Here is a 12,574-nt window from a genome sequence, read left to right on the forward strand (position 1 = left end):
GAAACATCACTGTTAGCATTTACGGTGGTTTGAAGACCTAGCTAGACCCATACCAGTTGTTATCTCCAATTTGTCTTTGTAGCAGGTATCAAGGTGACCTCCAGCAAGCAGTGGGTCTTCTCAACCATGCAATTCTACACAGATATGCTGTGGAGCTGTGTTCCCATTAGGCAGGCAAGTGAGGGCCACAGATCTGACAGGAAAGTAAGGCTGTGGTTGGTGGTGATATCATCAGGAACTCCGAACGGCGGCTGATAGAACTTGACAGCAGGGCATCCACACTGGTCAGTCTCTGGGGCATTGTCCTGCTATTAAAGAGCAATGTCACTGTCCCTTATGTCACTATCCCTTGCCTCTGCCATTCATGACTACTAATCAGTTTTCTTGGGAGGTGTTTCATGATCCTCTGGATGTGGTCCCTGTATTATTCCAGAGATTTTGAGGTCAGGATGTTGTCCATCAGGCACTGGAAGCTAACCCCAGCATTTCTCTGCCAAAGGAGGAGTAGAACTTCTACATCACGAATGGTGTGATGATGGCAGTTTTAAAAAAGTTGTCAAGGTGAACAGGAACTTAAAAATGGTGGTCTAGATATCATCACAAGGTCCAGGCAGCAATAATCTCCACAGCACCTCCAGGTAATGTCAGATTTCTTTACTATGTAAAGAAGGGATTCTTTACTATGTAAAGAAGGGAAGCCCATGGAGTATGCTTTCCTGCAGATCGCCATTCATGCTATTGGCAGCAGACGTCTGAACTTGGTGTATGGCTGGGAACCCAGCCAGCCAACATAAATTTGGCTTGACGCCCGTGAATTCTTATAGGAAGGAGTTATATCTGTGGGGCACAAAGGAACATACAGTAGGTATGCCTAATCCAGCCGTCTTTTCTGGGCCACATTTACCAGCAGTCCGTGGTGGGTCAGGAAGCCAACTCTCAGCAGGGGAAAAGTCATGTCTGCAATGATGGAGAACCAGGTGGTGGAGCAGCCTATGATTTAAACCTTAAACATCCTTGTCCTGTAACAGTGGTCAGAGCTTTAGGTTGTTGCCACCAGAGTAATTGTGGTGGGCGACCATGATCTTCTCATATTCTCTCGATGGCAGGAACGTTCACTGCATACTCTGTCCTGACATGGCATCACGGATGTAGAACCCCACTGATTTGGATCCAGTAGTTTGTGGCTATGGCTGATGATGTGGGTAACCACCATCTTAGTTTTTTGTAGATACAGAGAGACCAGCAATTACTGGCCTCCTTCCCAAGTGCCTAGTGGTAGAAATGCCAAGCTGGGTTGGAATGCTTCGTTTAATGCACCCCATTTATGTCTGGCTTCTCCATGACCATGCTGTTGGATGAAGGCGTCTTGGTGGATTTTCAGGCCATATATGTCTAATTCAATTGCAAAAAAAATTGGCTTAGAGAAAATCTTTCAAGATTTTCAGAGACCAATCTCTTCTGAAGTGTTTTAATTCTTTTCATTCTACCTTGTTTCTTCTGTCTGGTCTTCAGCTGCTGATTCTCATCTTAATTTGAACAAACTTACGGTCTATTAAATTTCTTATTCTTGATCTAGATATTAATCTTTGGCACAGTCATTCAATTAGTTCATTATGCATGTTGCATGAGATTTTTTATATTCTGACCATCCTTTACATTCTGATCTTCATGGACAATTCCATCCTGTTTGTAATACTAGGCAGGCAGTTAATTCTAATAAGCCAGGCCATCTCCATCATGAGGCTCAATACTACACAGTATTCTAGAAGTTTTATTCCAGCTGTGACCAATGTGTGGAAGATCATCAGGTAGTTAAATCAATAGAACTTCAAAAGTTCAAAGTTGCAGCAAATGTTTTCATGCCGAACAGGCTGACATAAGTCAGTTTATAGTTTATATATGACATATCTCTTTTGACGTTGTTACTATTTATAGAATGATTGTTAATTTGTTCATCATTTATTAATTTCCTTATATCCTTTCCTCACTGGGCTCTTTTCCCCTGTTGGAGCCCTTGAGCTTATAGCATCTTCGTTTTCCAACTAGGGTTGTAGCTTGACTAGTAATAAATTATAATATAGGCCTTGTTAAGTTTCTGGGCCCAGCTCACTAGAATGTGCTTTGTCTTGATAGCCTCGACGATCTGGGCCTTCACATTCTGCGGAAGGTGCAGTAGGAATATTTCATGTGACAGCCTGATTCCTCTACTACGTCAGCTCTCATCAACCTCTGGCAGCATTATGAGGCCCACTAACTCGTTCCAGGCGTCCACAAGCAGTTTGTCCCCCATGGATTGATTGATGATGTCAAGGACTCCCTGAACCTTCATGGGAACAGGAAGGGAGTAAGTCTCTATGAGCTTTCTTCTTAGATCATCGTAGGACACCTGGCCCGATTGAGTGTGCAGCCATAGGGTAATTCTGTCGAACACCTCTTCTGGTAAGGGTGCCCTTGCCCCCTCATCTGTTACCTTTGTGCCCCCCCCCCCCCCACTTGAAGTGTACATCCGCAGATGCGAATGATGGTACTTTGCATCAATTTCATCTTCTGAATATAGATCTGGGGTTGCTGATTCCCTTGAGAGATTATCTAAATTTAGTGCATGATGCAAATATGGGGGCATGAAGTTAGAAGATAGGACAGTGGCTCCTTAACATCCGGATCTCGGTATTGATAATGTTTCTTTAACTCGGTATGACTTAGAATTATAGGAGCGATTCTTGATAGCCAATTTACATTGAGGAAACACTAGGTGTCTTTCCTCCCAAGCTTCATGCAGAAGAGTGGAATATTGTTTGTTTACCTTTGATCGAGAATGGTGGTTGAGGATTTACTGTGATGTAAAAAGTATACCAGGCAATGACAAAGGATGGCTTCTTTTTAGGACATCATACACGACATTAAATCTTGGCAGAAAACATTCAGCTACCACGGTGCTGTGGCAAGTACAATTGAGCCTTAATTTGCAGGTCTCCCTTATACACACTAAGTGCATACTTGACAATATGCTGGGCTTAGGACGGGAAACGATATTTCTCTGGTAATCGGGTCATATTAGATGTCCTGCTTTAGCCTTTTTAACAGGAAAGTCCTTGTAGAATGCACAGCACCTCTCTCAAAATTACTTTCTTGTACTGTTGTGTTTGGCCAATGGGGTGTATTTTATGCATCATGCTCTGAAATTTGACAAAGACATATTAAAGAGGATCAATAAAATGCACAAGTTAACATGAAAAAGCTTAATTTCTTACAATATGTTAATAGGAAAATAATTTTTTCCCTATACATTAGTCTCGTAAAATTGGGGCCGATTCCTTACAGTACTTACTCTGATGGTAAAATTGTGTAACTGGCAACTGTCTTAGTCATTGGAAGCATTCTTTCACCAAGCTATCTTCCTGGTTTGGTTAACATTCACTGATATGGGGCATCTGAAGAAAGATGAGATTACAATTAGTTATCTTGAGACAACACTGCAAATTTTTATATCCTTTACATATAAGTGATGAAAGGTAGTCTTAAACCTACAAGAAGTCCCACACCCAGTTACTCAGTTTTCAGAAAATAATGCGTAACTAACAAGCAAATTTGCAACCAAACCATGTAAAAAAAAAAATTTTTCCCCTAATTCGGTGCTTTAAAACGATATTATGACAAAACTGTTTCATACTTTTGAAGAGAACAACTCCTATGCTACATAATGGTCAGAAAGAATACTGTACATGGAAAGGAGGAGGCAGAACGTGTGTACTGTACTGGGGTATCCATACCACCATATGTTTGGAAGGTGTCTTTGAAAGATAATTTGGGGGGGGGTGGAATTTCAGTCATGTTTATCCCTATTTCCTAAATGCAATGCATACCTTAAATAAAGTGCTGTTTAAGAATAAAATTCAGGTGGAAGCTGTAAAATATTAATGGAGAATCATTGAAATCATGGTAACCCCTTGTACAGGTCTGTCAGCACTTGGTGCCTTCATTTTGTTTCTGCCTAGGATTTGCTTCAGTAAGTGAAACCTAATATATTTAAGTTTGTACAGTTAGGTAAAACATAAATTAGGGATTTGTTCCTACCTGAATATGAACAGGAGTCATTCCTGCTCCTCCAACTTACTGGATAGCAACCCAGGACCATGATCCTCTGTATGTAAGAGCAGCAAAGGATCTTTTCACCCCGTGACCCAGGTTTCAATTGTCAGCATCATGGCCCAGGAGTTTTTCATACAAGAACTTATCCAGTGGGAACAATGCTCCTATTAAGGACTAAAATAAAAGTATTGGGTTTGCCAAACTGTCACTCCCCCTCATAAGGAACCTGCAGTCTATCTTAAGAGGAACTTTCTCTGGTATCCGAAGAGTCCCGATCCTGTAACCAAGACTTGGAATAGTCCAGGACTTGAGGATATAGTCCAACTTCCTCTGAAGTCTCAGATTTCTGGTTCAAGTAGTGATGGTGACTATTATGGTGTGGCTGCAATAGTCGCATCATACCTTTTGTCTCGATTGTAACAAGTCCCAACGACAAAGGAAAAGTTACTGTCCTATGAGAACTAATACTCAGCCTAAGCCCATTCTTAAGCCAGCTAGGACTTATGAGAGGAAAAGAACACTGGATGCTTGGTTATATCCTTCAGAAAAATTTTGTCACCTGATTCTATTCGAGATTGTGTGGTCCTCCAAGTGTGGGAGAACAATCCCCACTGAAATGTGTGAAACCCTGATTTTGACTCCCAAATTGGCGTTTCAGTCTCCTGTGTCCAAATTTCCAACACCCCGTTTCTTATCCTCCCCTTTCCGAGAGGAAAGTGTCATTCATCCTCGAAAAAGTTTGGTATTCTGGGAAGTTTCCAGCATTGCATTTTGGAACCGCTTTCTGCTGGCCCCAAAACTTCCAGTCCAGACTGGTTATGACTTGCTAGTTTTGAAAGCCGTGTTTCTGACTCGGCAGTGTCCATTTATTCTGATTATGACTTTCTTGGCTTTTTGCCACCCAATTGGGGTATAAGATCTTGGGACCCCCTATTGCCGAGAAAACCGCCTTGATTAACCCCTTCAGGATCTTTCCCAACTCAGTGGTCCACCAGCTACTGCTTCCTGCGGTATACTGGCATAGTAGGCCTCAGAATCCCTTTGGAATCCATCAAAACTCTGGCCAGTTTTTAGGTGGTATATCCCAGGCTTGGGGCTCTTCCTGGAATCAAGGGCCTTGAGCCGGTCGGACAGACGGCAGTTTGCCTGGAGGGACAGGACATGGTCAGTGGAGACTGTTGGCTGAGCTGACACCTAGACAGGACTGGAAGTGTCGCCAGAAGTCTCGCTACCAGTATCTTGACTGGTAGACTCCTGTGACGACAACATTTTGGGTATAGCTGGTCTGGTTTTTTCCTTGGCTTGGCGTCTCTGCTTTGGAATGGCCCGTCTGGGCAAGAATCGCCTTGGCCATAGCTGCAGGAGCCTTTTCCGGTCTGCTGGACATCGCATGGTCACCCTAGTCCACTGATTCTATTCGAGATTGTGTGGGAGAACAATCCCCACTGAAATGTGTGAAACCCTGATTTTGACCCGTTTAGTCCGCCAGATATTTAAATATCTGGCGGACTAAACGGGTTAACTGCTGGAAGAAGCGAGGAAACAAAGGTCCACTCCAAGCAGGAGACTCCCAGAACCCAGGTACAAGTGGGAGTAACGGTGAGAATTGTGGAGGGGGCTGAAGACCTCCAATCATTGACACCTCTTCAGTTACAGGGATTGCCAGACCATTGACATTCGGCCAAGCCGGGGATGTAGAAGGAGCACTGGTGGTCACTCTGGTTGTTACCCTGTTGGTGACAGCTCAACACTCTTTAGCGCCACCACCTGAAGTGTCAAGGACTTCACAAGAGTTGACAGGTCACTGACAATCAAGACGAGGCCCTCCACATCCCGACTAAGGCTCCTCTTAGCTTTTTAACCCTTGGTCGATCACAATGCCATGCCTAAAGGTTGGTGTTTCCCAAGTCTGGGCACCAAAAATTATGTAGTGGTTAGCAGACTGTGGCCAGATGTAGCACACAGACTGCCAAGTGTCTGAATGCCGACCACTACATAAAAAGATAAAACGGTAGAATACCCAGAAATCTGGGCAAAAAAGGAAACTAGCAAGGATGAACTGGATACCACCCCTTGATTTTATACTGGACAAGGGAACCCAGCTGGAACTGTAGTTGATTAATATTATTCTAGAGGCATGCTGTCTCACTTATTACTGGCATGCATGGAGTCCAATATAAATAGCCCCAGCTATATTTCAAGTTACAGTAATTGAAAATTGAAAATATTAGGAGGAAAAAATATTACAAAGAAAAAAAACTTCAGGCTGGAATGGGGACTATCTTAGGTGAGCAGTGTATTGAAAAAAGGATTAACCACAATCAGGGAGCTTGAGGTATCTTAACCATTTTTTGAGCAGCCACACAGGACCGATAACCAACGTATCGAGTCTCCTGTGGTCCACGTCTTTGAGGTAATGGGCTGTGAATGTGGTTTGTCTTTTCCACATGCCCGCTTGGAGAACCTGCAACACGGAGAAGTTGCATTTATTAAACGCCAGGGAAGTACTGATTCCCCTGACGTCATGGGCTCTACGTCGATGAGCCTGAGGAGGATCAGGAGCCGAGGCTCTTTCGATCACTTGGCGAATCCAGAAGGAAACCTTGTTCTTGGTGATCCTCCTCTTTACCCTCCCTGAGCTAACAAACAAGAGAGGTTAGTCTGGGCTGTGTTACTGCAGTGAGTTTAAGATAGTATCTCAAACTCCTCACTGGACAAAGGAACAACTGATCTGGGTCGTTGGTTACAGAACGAAGACTCGCAATCTGAAAGGGCCCGAATCTATGGTCCAGGAACCCGGGATTTTAAGTCTTGGCAATAAACTCAGGGACGAAGCTGAGCGTCACTTCTCCCATCGCCTTAAATGGGCGATGTCATACGAGAGGCCACAAAGTTCACCCACTCTCTTTACCGAGGCTAAAGTGAGCAGGAACGCCGTCTTCAAAGCGAGATTATGATTAGTTGAATGGCATAATGCTTCATAGGGAGGTCCTTTTAAGGATCTGAAGACACAAACCATGTTCCAAGGAGGAGGCCTGATCTCATAACTCTGTACGAGTAAAGAAAGCTCCTACAAAGGAAATGTCGACTCCTTTCAGTTTGAAGACAAGGTACTGCTGAGCGATAGCCCTTCACCGCCGATACAGAAAGGAGCTTTTCCTCCCAAAGGTATACTAGGAACTCGGCTGTTACTGGGATAGTGGCATCGAGTGGAGAGACATTCCTTCCATGACACCAACCACAGAAGACTCCATTTTGCCTGGTAGACCAAGGCTGAGGACCTACGCAAGTGTCCGGACATTCGTTCCACAACTCGTCGTGAAAAGCCCTTCTGAGAGAGGAGACGCTGGATAATCTCCACGCATGAAGTCGAAGATGTTCGTGTGTGGCTGTTTGAATAGATCTAGTCGTGGAGGGGATTCTCTCGGTAGATCTACTAGAAGTTGCAGGTGGTCTAGAAACTGCTGTGTGATGCCATAGCGGAGCTACAAGGGTCATCATTAAATCTTTTGACGCTCTTGTTTTGTTGGGCAGTCTTCTCATCAGACAAAACAGGGTAAAGGCATACACGTCGATGTTGTCCCACCGTTGTTGGAATGCATCTTGCCTAGAGCCTGAGGGTCCGGAACTGGAGAACAGTACAGCGGAAGCTTGCTGTTCAGAGACGTTGCAAACAGGTCTACAGTCTGGGAACCCCTGAAAGTCGGGACTTTGTTGGCTATCTGCCGATTTAGACCATTCGGAGCCTACTATCCGAGTCGCTCTGCTCAGATTGTCCACGAGCACATTCCTCTTGCCAGGAATTAATAGAGCTGATAGAGCCACCGAATGTTGTTCTGACCATCTGAGGATCTTTACTGCAAGATGGCATAGAGGCTTAGAAAAGGTACCGCCGTTTGTTTATGTAAGCGACTACTGTGGTGGTGTCGCTCATCAACACCAGAGTGACCTGCCAGCAACTGTTGAAATTGATGAAGAGCCAGGTAGGCTGCTCTCATCTCCAGTAAATTTATGTGCTGGTACCTTTCCAACTCTGACCAAAGGCCGGAGATCATATGGTGTACCAGGTGAGCGCCCCCCCCCCCCCCCCAAGGCACTAGCCACCTGTTGAGATACTGCCGCTAGAGTTATGTGGTCCTTTGACTGGCCAGACAGTACTGTATTGGATCCTTCTCTCAAGTTATGGTTCACTTTCCCTTTGCCTACACATACACAGAATAGTCTGGCCTCTTCTTTACAGTCTCTCCTCTGTCCTCATTCACCTGACAACACAGATTACCAAACAATTCTTCATCCAAGGGGTTAACTACTGCACAGTAATTGTCCAGTGGCTACTTCTCTCTTGGTAAGGGTAGAAGAGGCTCTTTAGCTATGGCAAGCAGCTCTTCTAGGAGAAGGACATTCTAAAATCAAACCATTGTTCTCTGGTCTTGGGTAGTATTATTAGACTCTGATGGGTTGTGGACATGTTGTGTCGAGCTCTGCTATTCATGCTCCGAGTCATGTTTTACCTTTGTGTTTCTCGCTTAGAATATCATTGAAAAGATATTAGTTTGTCTTATGGAGAAACCTAAGTGATAAGAAACAGTACACCATGTCTGCTCCTAACTGTGTCTGCTTCATATGTAATGAAACGGATGGAGAACGGAGAAAAATATTTTCATATTAAAATAAATTTTTTATAATACTTATCCGGTGGTTATATAAATATAGCTTTAGTCCCTGACGTCCGGCAGAAATTCAAACCTCGCGGCAATCGTAAATTTAGTAGCCAGGTGTGTGCCACCAGCGCCCTCTCTCGCGAGGTACCTGGAACCATTCCATGATTCCTCAGATCTTCCATGCCCATAGGTCTCTAGAGGGGAGGGGGGGAATTAAAATTTATATAACCAACGGGTAAGTATGTTCAAAAATTTATTTTATTATGAAAATATCATTTTTAAACATCAGACTTACCCAGTGGTTATATAAATATAGCTGATTGACACCCTTGGTGGAGGGTCAGAGACAGCCAACATTGTTGGAATTTTACTTAGAGTTAATAAACAAGCTTAAGGGTTCGTACCTGATAAGGAAGCCGACTTCAATGATTCTCTGCCTCATTATGTCCGCTTTCCTTATGAGATCCAGGAAGCTGACTTCAATGATTCTCTGCCTCATTATGTCCGCTTTCCTTATGAGATTCAGCGATCCACCCAGGGGGCTGAAGACCTCTAGGAGCTGTCAAACCGGTGTAAATACCTCTATGTTGACAGAACCTCATCCAATACCCTTGTTCCAGGCACACTCAAGGAACAAAATTGACCACCTGACTAAAATCAAAGATTGCGGAAGACTGTCAACCAATCTCCACAAACAACCATAAAAATACAAAGTTCCAAGAGAAGAAAAAGGGTACTAGGATTAAGGGAATGTAGTGGTAGATCCTTCCCCCACTACTGCACTCGCTGCTATGAGTGTAGCAGTCCTCGTAAAGAGTCTTGACACGTTTCAAGTAATGTGAGGCGAACATAGATTTACTCCTCCAAAAGGTTGTGTTCATAATGCTCTGCAAAGATCGATTCTGCTTGAAAGCTAAAGAAGTTGCTACAGCTCTAATTTCATGCGCATCTTCACTTTCAGCAGTTTGAGGTCTGCCTCACCGCAGTGAGAGTGAGCCTCTCATCAAGAGCCTGATAAAAAATGATAGGGCGTTTTTTGACATCGGTAACGAGGGCTTCTTGACCGAACACCAAAGAGCTTCTGACTTGCCTCGTAATTCTTTAGTTCTGTCCAGATAGAACTTCAGTGCTCTTACAGGGCACAGGACCTTCTCCAATTCTTCACCAACTACATCGGAAAGGTTCGGAATCTCGAAAGACTTAGGCCATGGATGAGAAGGGTGTTCATTCTTGGCCAGGAATCCAAGTTGCAAGGAGCAGATATCTTTGCTGTTTCGGAAGCCAATATTCTTGCTAAAAGCATGAACCTCACTGACTCTCTTAGCTGTCGCCAGACTAACCAAGAAAAGTCTTTTCAAAGTGAGATCTTTAAAAGAAGCAGAGTGTAAGGGCTCAAACCTGTCACTCATGAGGAACTTCGAGACAACATACAGATTCCAGGCTGGTGATTCCTGTTGTCGCTCCTTAGACGTCTCAAAGGATGAGAAGATCCTGTAGGTCTTTATTACTGGAGAGGTTCAAGTTCCTGTGCCTGAAGACAGCCGCTAACATACTCCTGTACCCCTTGATGGTAGAGGAAGAAAACTTGCGTTTTCTTCTAAGGTCTAAAAGGAAGTCCGCAATCTGAGTCAAAGAGGAACTGGATGAGGAAACTGAGTTGACTCTGCACCATTCTCTAAAAACCTCCCACTTGGACTGGTAAACATTGATGGTAGAAGTCCTCCTTGCTCTAGCGATAGCCCTAGCTGCCTCCTTCAAAAATCCTCTAGTTCTTGTTTGTTTTTCGATAGTCTGAAGGCAGTTAGATGTAAAGCTCGGAGGTTTTGATGGTGCCTTTCCAGGTGTGGTTGTTTGAGTAGATCTACTCTTAATGGAAGGCTTCTCGGGATGTCCACCATCCATTCTAGTACCTCTGTGAACCAAACTCTTGATGGCCAAAAGGGAGCCACAAGAGTCAATCTGGTTCCCTTGTGAGACACAAACTTTTGCAACACCTTGTACAGAACTTTGAATGGGGGGAACGCGTACATGTCCATGTGAGACCAATCCAGCAGGAAAGCACCTATGTGGACAGCTTCGAGAACTGGAACTGGGAAGCAGTATGTCTCCAGCCTTTTCGTTTTCGAGGTTGCGAACAGATTTATGGACGGACGACCCCAAATCCGCCATAGTTTCTTGCAGACCTCTTGATGCAATGTCCATTCTGTGGACAGAACTTCGATTTCTCCTGCTGAGGCTGTCTGCCATCACGTTCTTTTCTCCTTGGATGAACCTTGTAAGAAGGGTTACATTCCTCTCCTTTGCCCAAACGAGAAGAACCTTTGCAGCCTCGTAAAGGGACCTCGAGTGAGTTCCGCCTTGTTTGGCTATGTAGGCCAATGCTGTAGTGTTGTCGGCGTTGACCTGCACCACTTTGTTCAATACCAACTCTTCGAAACCTTTGAGGGGCAACAGGACTGCTAACAACTCCTTCTGGTTGATGTGGAGGCTTTCCTGATCTCTTGTCCACAGACCCGGAACTCCAACTTGCGAAATGTTGCTCCCCAACCCGAGTCCGAGGCGTCGGAACACAACACAAGGTCTGGGCTCCTCTGTTCCAGTGAGAGACTTTCTTGAAGTTTGCCCGGATCGTTCCACCACTGGAGGCAATTTCTTACTGGTTCCGTAAGGGGAATGCTTTCCGTCTCTAGGCTCTTTTCCTTGTCCCAATGATGATTGAGGTGGAATTGAAGAGGACAGAGATTCAGTCTTCTCAAGGAAACAAACTGCTCCAGCCAAGAGAGGGTTCCCAGCACTCATCCACTCTCTCACAGAACATTTCTTTCTCCAGAAAAATACGAAGTTTCAGGAGGGGTTGTTCCATCCTTGAGGGTGACGGAAAAGCCCAAAAAGCTAGACTCTGAATCTCCATCCCCAAATAAAGGATCTTCTGACAATCTCAATGTCATTTGCAGATCCTCCAGACAGCGATTGACGGAATGAGCTCTGAGTAGCCAGTCGTCCAGATACAAGAAGGCTCTGATGCCTTTTGAGTGCAGTATGCTCGCTACATTTAACATAAGCTTCATGAAAATTAGAGGAGCGGTGCTGAGGCCGAAACACAAGGCCCAAAACTGGAAGACTTCCCTCCTGTACATGAACCTCAGGTAACGCTTGAAATTCGGATGAGTGGGGATATGAAAGCAAGCGTCCTGGAGGTCTAAAGAGACCATCCAGTCACCCTTTCTTTCTGCTAGCACAGTCTTTGATGTCTCCATGGAGAACTTTGCCTTCTGAACGAAGTCGTTGAGGGGCACTTACATCCAGGACTGGTCTCCTGGTGACCGCAAGTTTCTTACCCTGTCTACTGCCTTCTTCTCCAACAAGAGAGACATTTGGAGATGCCTAGCCTGCCTCTTTGACTCCTCTTTGTATCTGGAAGAGAGATCTACCGGATCTAAAACTAAAGAAGGTTTCATTATGAAAGGAATCTTGTATCCCTCCTTCAGTACAAGAACGGACCAGGGGTCTGCTCCCCTTTTCTCCTAAGCTCGCCAGAAGTTGTTCAGTCTGGCTCCTACTGCTGTCTGAAGGCGAAAGCAGTCAGACTCTGCTTCGCCCAGGTCTGGATCCTCTCCTTGCTCTCCTCCCGTCGGGTCTGGAACTACCCCTACTGATGGAATTCCCTTGAAAGGGCTGTGCAAACTGAGGGAATGGAGTTTTCGTCTTTCGGTTTGCGGCTACTAAAGGAAGTCAGTAGGACCTTCCTTGCAGTCTTTGAGACTAAATCTTGAGTGGCCTTCTGGGTCAAAGCGGAAGCAACCTCTCTCACTAACTCCTGAGGA

The 12,574-nt window shown here is 44.8% G+C and overlaps 1 long non-coding RNA gene across 1 annotated transcript in view; it reads right to left on the reverse strand.

The window, feature by feature from the left end:
- Window positions 1–342: 342 nt before the first annotated feature.
- LOC137654259 (uncharacterized) overlaps window positions 343–12,574 on the reverse strand; it is an 80,314-nt gene continuing 68,082 nt past the window's right edge. Inside the window, exons 3-4 of the long non-coding RNA XR_011046575.1 lie at window positions 3,329–3,431; window positions 343–3,176 (exon numbers count right to left, since the gene is read on the reverse strand). This is a non-coding gene — a long non-coding RNA (uncharacterized lncRNA). The remainder of the gene's footprint in view (window positions 3,177–3,328; window positions 3,432–12,574) is intronic.

The sequence above is a fragment of the Palaemon carinicauda genome, chromosome 15, assembly GCF_036898095.1.
Source record: "Palaemon carinicauda isolate YSFRI2023 chromosome 15, ASM3689809v2, whole genome shotgun sequence".
NCBI classification, from domain to species: Eukaryota; Metazoa; Arthropoda; class Malacostraca; order Decapoda; family Palaemonidae; genus Palaemon; species Palaemon carinicauda.